The sequence below is a fragment of the Sciurus carolinensis genome, unplaced genomic scaffold (assembly GCF_902686445.1).
Source record: "Sciurus carolinensis unplaced genomic scaffold, mSciCar1.2, whole genome shotgun sequence".
NCBI lineage: Eukaryota > Metazoa > Chordata > Mammalia > Rodentia > Sciuridae > Sciurus > Sciurus carolinensis.
The window spans coordinates 509,069-518,110 of record NW_025920118.1 but is presented as its reverse complement, the minus strand read 5'-3'; the positions used below and the strand labels follow the sequence as shown (position 1 = coordinate 518,110).

At 40.7% G+C, this 9,042-nt stretch overlaps 1 pseudogene; it reads right to left on the bottom strand.

Annotated features, from left to right (window-relative positions):
- Positions 1-421: 421 nt before the first annotated feature.
- LOC124973605 (protein C19orf12 homolog) lies at positions 422-636 on the bottom strand (annotated as a pseudogene).
- Positions 637-9,042: the final 8,406 nt, after the last annotated feature.

Here is a 9,042-nt window from a genome sequence, read left to right as displayed (position 1 = left end):
AAACCCTGAATCCTGGGGGTCCAGCCCTGCAACAGGCGTCTGGAAGAGAAGCCATCTTCACAAGATGAGGAGAAGGAAGTATACTTAGCAATTAGCTGAACACGATAACCTCTTCCAGATTCCCAAAAGTCAAGGCCTGCAGTGCTAAGCCTTTGCTCTTTCCAGTTTCACGTTAAGAAGTGCTGCCAGTGCACATCAACACACATGAGTGTGAAACACGACTTCTTCATAAGTAACTGCTGGCCATGCCTGGTATGGTGGTAGCCTATGCAGAAGGACCTTCCACTCCAGTGTAAGGTAATTCACTGATGATGTGCAGATTTCTCAGGGGGATTCACTGGACTTCCCTCAGACTCCTCAGTTACCTTTGGAGAGTCATAGAGTCATTGAAGCATAGCCCCCACTTCCCAGGAAGAGCAGCCTAGTCATCGTACTGAATTTCAGCCCTCAGCTCTTTGGTGACATAGTTCACCAGCATCACCATTAGTTGCCCATAACCAGAGTAATCAGTTGCACAGCATCTGTCCAATCCAAGTGCCTGACACTGGCAGTGGCTTCATTAAAGGGCTTCTGCTGCTCAGCGGGAGGCAGCTCTATTAAGATCTTTGGAATTGGCTTAAACTGTCCACTTGTCATCCAGGCACCTAATAGACCTCCATCAGCCCCCCCTGGCAGTGAGGAGAGCCTGCCACGCATACCTCTCTGAGGTCAAGGGCCACTGCATGCCCTTGAGGGACTGACATCTGCTGGAGCCCAGGGTCACCGGGCCCCACACCTTCCTCCCAGCCCCACCTGGCCCCGGACTGGGGCACCACCCAGCTCAGGCTCCTGCACGCTAGCCAGAGGCTTCCCCAGGCTATGGCCCTGGTGCATAGGCCTCCAGGAAAAGGAATTGTTTAAGAACAAATTGAATATTTATTGTGGTTAACTGATACTATGTGGTATCTAAATTTATCTAAATTTGAGGTAAAATAAAATATATAACTACTGCTGAAAGAAAAGATATATTGAAAGGGAGAAGAATAATTCAATCTTTTTAAATCAAATTTAATTTTTTTAAAAATTTGAGTAGGAAATAACGATCATCTTTCTTTTGAAAAATTTTCAAAAGTCAGAATCTCTTATTTCATAAAATAAGGAGCAATAATGACTGCAAATTTCCCAATCAATGTCAGATGGCAAATCACAATTCCATGAATATCAGAGAAAGCAAAACAGAATAAATTTTTAAAAAACAAAATAAAATAAAACAAATATCCAAACGAACACTCCAAAGTCCTATGACTACTCATATCATGTTCAAAGATCAGAAAACAAAAATGAAGAAAAAACTTGGAAAAATCTAAGTTGGAGAATACTTTAAGTACACAGGAGCAAAGATGAGAATAATATCAAACATCTCTTCAAACACCACATAAGCAAGAAGAGATGGAGTTGAAATATTTATTATTGAAAGAAAAACAGTCACCACAATAAAATCACCACAAACCTAGAATGCTTTATGCTGTATAAGTATCCTTTGAATTGCAGGAAAAATACTTTCTCAGATAAACAAAATTTGAGGGAAACTGTTGGCTGTAGAGCTACCTTCTAAGAATTGTTAAAAGAAGTTGAGAGGGAGGAAAGATGATAGAAATCAGGCAATGTGATCTACATAAAGAAAGGAAGCACATCAGGGAATGCATAAATAATTTCCAACAGGAAAATTTCTCAGTGAGAAAGAAAACAAGTCACTGGGAAGACAGCAACAATTTTGACACTTCATATTTACAACAAATGTTCCTGAGAAGTATTGTTGCCTATTAACTCTGCAATGAACTTTGTTTCTTTTATTATAGCCAACTGAAAGGCAAAACAATTTGTTTTCAGTGTAACTTGGTTTTTCCCTTAGATCCAAAAATATTTCAAAAAAATTACAAAATAAATGGAGAGAACATAGAAGTCACAATTTCTGGGTGTCTACTCTATTTACACTGTATTGTATCATGAAAAACTACACATATATACATTTAGCTTCAGGAAACATATAAGTATAGCAAATCAGACTAAACCCTCTGGAGTTTGGTTGTGGCTCAGTGTTAGAGCACTCCCCTAGCATGTGAGAGGTCCTGGATTTAATCCTCACCACCATATAAAAATAAAATAAAGGAATTGTGTCTAACTACATCTAAATATATATATATATATATATATATATATATATACACACACACACACATACATACACATATGTATATATGTTTGTACATATATAAATACATATGTATATATAAATACATACATATGTGTGTGTGTGTATATATATACATATATATATATATATATACACATATAAAACACAAAAATAAAAACAAAACTTTATATGAAAGGGAGGGAAATCCAAAAGGAAACCAAGTGATCAGGCTTCAAAGACACTACATAGGTCTGGGGTCTCCTAAACAAACTCTAGGTGATCAGGGAAGGGTTTCTGATTGCGGTTCTTGATGGAAAAATCCTAGTGCTTAACCTTGGGATATGTGGAGAAATCCAAAACTTAACAAGAAAACACCTTCATACAGTTTTCAAGTACAGATTTAAAGTACTTCACTCTTTCTTCTTTGGAAAAACAGACAATACAGGAGATAATAAACTTGAACTGAATGGTAGGTGCTAGGTTCGACCAAAAGAAAGGGTTATGCAAGAGCAAAAGAGGAGGTGGCATGGAAGGGGAGGATTTAAGTGCACCTGTGGGAAGAGGCATCTCAGAGCCAGAGGAAGCCTGCAGGGCAGAGAACCTGGGTGGTGTGTCACTGTCCCAAGGAGATATGCTGACAAGTCAAGGTGCCCAGTCATTTGATGGCAGAGGGTTAATTTGAGCTTGCCTTACTCAAGGAACTAACATTAAGGCAGAAATGGAATGAGAGATTATGAAACAAAAAAATCTTCAAATATTTTCAACAACTAAAACAATTCTATTTGTCCAGAGTCAAAACCCAACATGGTTTTGATAGAAACTGGAGAGTGCCTTTCTGGGATTGTGAGTCAAGCTTCTGACCTGATCCTTGCAGCCTGGGGCCTGGGCACACATCATCCAATGACACACAGGTAATTCTCAGATGTGACCACCACACAATGGGCCACAAGAGAGTTTGAGAGGATGGGCAGGAGTCCTGTCCTGTCAGGGAGTGTCGTCCATAGATGCAGGTCTCCCCATCCTCAATTTCATAGGGCTGACTCTCCTCTGGAAGGGCCCTACTTACTAGTAGTGGGTAGCTCCCGTGTAAGCCTCCTGTTCCAGTCTGATGTGGGTCACCACGTATGACTTGTTTGGGTCCAAAAAAGGCAGGCAGTCACAAATAATCATGTTAACTCCAGGTGTCTGTCACTCAAGCAGTCTTAGTCTGTGGCAATGTCAACTTGACTTGTCCTCACAAGGCTATCCAAGTGGTGACATCACAAAAGGGCATATTTTGAAGAGATCCTATTGACAGGCATATGTTCTGACTCTTTCATGAGCTAAGTTAATGGAAATATTTTCTTGGATTTTCAAGAAAGTTTTTTAATTCTTCAAAGTATAAAAGGCAATTTTTTCCAGAACAAATGTGTGTTCATAGAACTCTTTAAGGAAATCTACAATCAGACACATTTAAACATGTGCTTTCTATCCCACAGAGACAGGACGATAGTGGTACCAGGCAACAGAAAGTCAACATGGAACTCCCACACTCTTGTGCATGGAGAAAGAGGCTCCCTGACAGATGTGTGTGCCACTGGCAAAGCATGTCTGCTGCACAGAAGAAAGTGAAAAATCAAAGCAGCAAAGTAAAGAATCTGTGACATTGTTCCTGCAAACCCCTGGACACTCTGCTGTAACCAAACCTAGTCCAAGCTTCTGCTGGTGTGTAATTAGTGAACACTGTCTGCTGCCTCTAATTAAAGGGAAAATTATATAAAACTTTTTACTAAAATATCAACTCTAATCTCTCAGTAGCAGGTAGAAATTCACAATTAGTGACATGACTGGAAAAAATAGATCAGAATAGTTTGTGGAAGAAAAAAAGGCTGTTCTAAAATTGTTTATTTACAGACATGAGAAGCTGCAGAGGCAAACCCAAATAAATACAGCTATCTCATACTAGACAAAGGAGAACAGATAGTCTCTTCAACAAATGATGCTGGGAAAATTAGAAATCCACATGTTGCAAAATGAAATTAGACCCCTGACTCTCACTCAGCACAAAACACAACTCCAGGTGGATCGAAGACCTTGGAATTATAACAGAGACCCTGAGACTAATAGAGGGGGGAAAAAGTAGGCCCAAATCTTCATCATGTTGACTTAGGGTCTGATTTTCTTAAAACAACTCCTAAAGCACAAAAAATAAGATCAAGAATCAACAAATGGGATGGATTCAAATTAAAAAGCTTCTTCTCAGCAGAGGAAAAAAATCAATACCATGAAAAGAAAACAGAATGGGAGAAAATCTTTACCACACACACATCAGAGAGAGCACTAATCTCCAGGATACATAAAGAACTCAAAGAAGTTAACAAATAAACCAATCAATAAATGGGCTAAGGAAATGAACATATATTTCACAGAAGATATACAATCAAAAGTATCTGAAAAACTGTTCAACATCTGTAGCAATTAGAGAAATGTAAATCAAAATTACTCAAGATTTTATCTTACTCTAGTCAGAATGGCAATTATAAAGAATATAAGTGACAATAGCTATTGGTGAGGATGTGGGGGAAAAGGTACACTCATACATTGCTGGTGGGACTGCAAATTTGTGCAACCACTCTGGAAAGTAGTATCGACATTCCTCAGAAAACTTGGAATGGAACCACCATTTGACCCAGCTATTCCACTCCTCATTTTATACCGACTCAGGCCTGCTCCATGGTGATCTAGAGTGGCCACTTCTTGGCACTGTGGAGTCGCCACTGACTGACAGCCACCCTGGACGGTTGACCTGTCCAGTCAACCTTGACAAGAGACCTCAGGGGGTGCTTTGTGCTGAACTTATTCCAGACAAGGAAGCCAAGGCACAGAGAGGGACGGGTGGGCTCCGCCACAGCCCTAAAGTTAATCTGAGAAAGAAGAAAAGTGGTTTATGGAGCACCTACTACACCCCAAGTCTACAACTACATTATGTTATTCAGTGCATCATCACTGAGACAAAATAACTGACATGAACAAAATTAAGAAGGAAAGATTTATTTTGGCTCACAGTTTGAGGCTGGCTCCATTGCTTCAGGGCATAGGTGAGGAAGATCATGTTGGAAGAATGTGGCAAAGGAAAGCTGTCAGCTCATGGCAGCTGGCAAGCAGAGGGAGGGGAGGGACCCAGGGAGATCGAACCCTCCAGGGCATCACCCAGTGACCCACTTTCTCCAGAAAGATTCCACCCCCTAGTCATCCAGTCAAATCATTAATCCATCCAATGGATTCATCCAGGATGAGGTCAAAACCCTCCTGGTCCTCTCCCTTCCCCAAAGCCTGGACATTGCTGCCCAGGGGCAAATCCTTCAACCCATGAGCTCCTAGGGGACATTACAAGACTCAACCATAATGAAGGTCACCCACTTTACACTACCGCCCAGTGTCATGAGAAATATTCTCCCTGTTTTCCAGATGAGAAACCCAGGCACAGATTTTAAGTGGAAATACAGGAGAGATGACAAGAATAATTATAGGAGTGGACAATACTCACCAAGTACAACACAAAAAGCAAATCATCTTAGCACCACAAGCCTGGCTCACAGCAAGTCCAACACTTTGACACTGGTATGGACCCATTTCCCAGAGGTGGAAACCATGGCTGAGTGGAAATCTTTTGCAGACATCACCCAGCCAGGATGTATCTGCAGCCGGGCATGATCCTGCCGCAGGGGAGCAGGCCAGATCCCAACCTCCCTGCTCCACACCCCAGGCTAGACCATCCCAAGCAAGCAAGGCCAGACTGGGCTTGCAGTGCTGGGAAGGCCTGCCACCTCCTCGGAGCTCACAGATGGACTAGAGGGGACTCTTCATGTGGGCTGCACTCAGAAGTCCAGGTGCCCACTGAACTGTGGAGATGCAGAGGGGTGTTGTCTACTCCCCGTGAGTCCAACAGCCCCTGGTGCTTACAGGAGCAGGGGGAGACTGTGTGTGATCTGGAATTGTCTACAAAGAGGGAGGAAGACATAGATAAAGGGAAAGGGACACAGCATGAAGGCCATGGAAGCAGAGAAAAAGAGACAGAAGAACAGATAAATGGCGGCCCGCCATAAGCCTGCACTGCCAGAGCCGCAAGCCCGAGTCCCCAGTGAGACGCCCAGTGAGTCCAGTACTCCGAGGGGGGAGCCTCCCTAAGTTCTTCCTCTAAGTGGAGGAGAAATGTCTGGCTTAAGCAGGTCAAAATGCTGCAGAAGAGCATTTGAGCTCTTGATAAGGAAGTGCCCCTTCAGCCACCTGACAAGAGAAATAGGTCTGAAATTCACACGTGGGGTGGACTTCAATTGGCAAGCCCAGGCCCTGTTGGCCCTTCAAGAGGCGGCAGAAGCATCTTTAGTTCACCTCTTAGAGGATGCCTACCTCCTCTCCTTACATGCTGGGCGAGTCACTCTCTTCCTGAAGGATATGCAGCTGGCCAGGAGGATCTGCAGCATTGAGGAAGGACCTGGTTGAACTCCTGCAACTCTGTCTCTGGATGTTACCTGGGACTCTCAGGAACCACAACTAGACCCAGTGGTGTCTGAGGTGCTACCTAGATTTTGCTGTCTCTGAGCAGTGTGTGCATGTTGCCCTTTAAATTTTCTTTATGAAGGAGAAGACTGCATGTTTCCTGTATAGCAGAGGTGTTGTAGAAGACAATCAACGATGTTCCAAAGGCCTGGAAAGACTTAGTTGGTGTGTTACTCACATGACTCCACTTCTACCAAATAACGATTTATGGAAAAGAAAAGTGAAAGGGTGACACATGAAATCTGCCCAGAAACAAAATGGAAGAGATAACAATTTAAAAAAGAAAGCCAAAAAAAATTGAAAGCTACTTATCTTTGAAAAGGCACTTCTCATTGTGATAAAATGCTTAAAACCAGATTAAAATCCCTGTGCAAAGCAACACCCAGGGATAATAGAAGAAACTGCAAAGAATGATAGACTAATTATTATCAAGTTTATAAAAACTTTAGAGCAAGATTATAAATCAGATGACTCTGAGGTTTCTCCACCCTAACTTCCCAGAATGTCTCTTAAGGCAGTAATTTTAAGTAGTGCAGTGCAATGTTGCCCACGGACCTTTTGGATGACTGTAAACAGGATGCAGGACTTAACTTCAGGGTGGAAGAAATCAGTGGCAACAAAGTCTCAACTGTGAGGAGTTATACAGCAATGTATTGTATATTTAAAACCATTTTCTCAAGAAAGTTCATGCTGCTTTCATCTTCTGATCAGAATTGGAATAGGTGGCAAAATTCTTGGAGGGCTTGGTGGTGCTGTTTTTTGTTCACTACCCCCCTGGTATTTTGCACTGGGAACTTCATGGCCACCCTGAGAGGTCCAGAGGGTCTGTACTGGCTGCAGGGCCTACAGCCTTGGTGGTTTGCCCACAGTCTCTCCTTTGCAAAACCATCAGAAGCAAAGCTTCCACAACTGTCATCAAAGAATGACAAGGTTTCCATGGAAATCAACTTCAGGTATCTAAATTTCTTTAAGCTCTATATTCTGAGACCCTATTGAGGCAAGCCTCCATGCTGGCAGTGGGCGCACAGGCTGTGCTCTGGGCCAGGTGAGCAGAGCAGCCGCTCAGAGGTCCCACAGAGGAGCTGTAGTGCGAGCCGCCTCCAGATTCATAACGTTTTATATTCTATTCTGTTTTCCTTTTCTTTTCCATTTCATTTTTGGATGTGAATAAAACAGGAATCTTTTAACTAAATGCCCAAGTCAATTTTAAAGCCCAAAAAGACTGAGATGTGTAAAAAATCATTTATTAGAATAAATGCATATTTTTTTCATGTAAACCTTACTCTTTCTTCCAATATTTTTTGGTAAAACTGCATGCAAAAATTTCAAACTGTAGCTTATTTTACAATATTAAGTGTTTTTCTTCCAGAACATTGTGATTTACTTTGAATATAAACATAGCATTACTATATAAATAAATTTATTGTGGGAAGTTTAGCTGAGCTGTATTAGAAAGGGTTAAAAAAATCCCCAATTTATGTAAGGATGAAAATGTATCCAAGAAAAACAGGAAGATTGCAAGTAATTAAACAGTCCAGGATTGATTTCCTTCCTGTACCAAACAATCTAGGTGATTTCTAAAACATCCACAGCAAATGTAAACAAAATTATGAGGCAGAAAAAAAGCAATTAAGAAGCATTTGGAAAAATGCATCTTCTGGCACACTGCAACATCCTAACCTAACCCTAGCCTTAAAGTGGTTTGGAACTACTGTAGTCAATATTCAGTGTTAGGACCAAAAGAAAATAAAAGATGGTAAAATAAGGTGGTATATTTCAAATTAAAATTAATTGTAAATGTCACATATGCATTTATCTGTGAAAATTTGAAATCCATCACATATTTAAGGAAAGAAATATAAAGTGAAATATTTCACTACATTCACTAGAGACAGACAGTAAATTATGTTGAGATTTATTTTCTATACCGATGATGTAATGTAATGTTGCATTGCTCCAAGTTTTACACTATTTATTGATAGGTTTTCAGATAATAGAAATTAATGGTGACTGAAAACATTTTGGATAAAAGCCCCAATACTCTAGTTCTGGTACATTTCTTGTAGAAATGTTCTAAATTGTTTTGGATGGATTTTCAATCTGGGTGAACAATGATGCTTGCCATATAATAAATAATTGAAACTCATGAATTAGTAACAGAGGCAATAATTAAATAACATATCCATGAGCACTAGTTTATAAATCACAATTTATTAATATTGTGTTTTAATTTTTGCTTAAATATGCATTGGAACTGAATTAGTTTAGACACCTAAATTAGTTGAAAAAATCTAGAAAGACAATGGAAAAGTAACTAGGGTTATAATGCA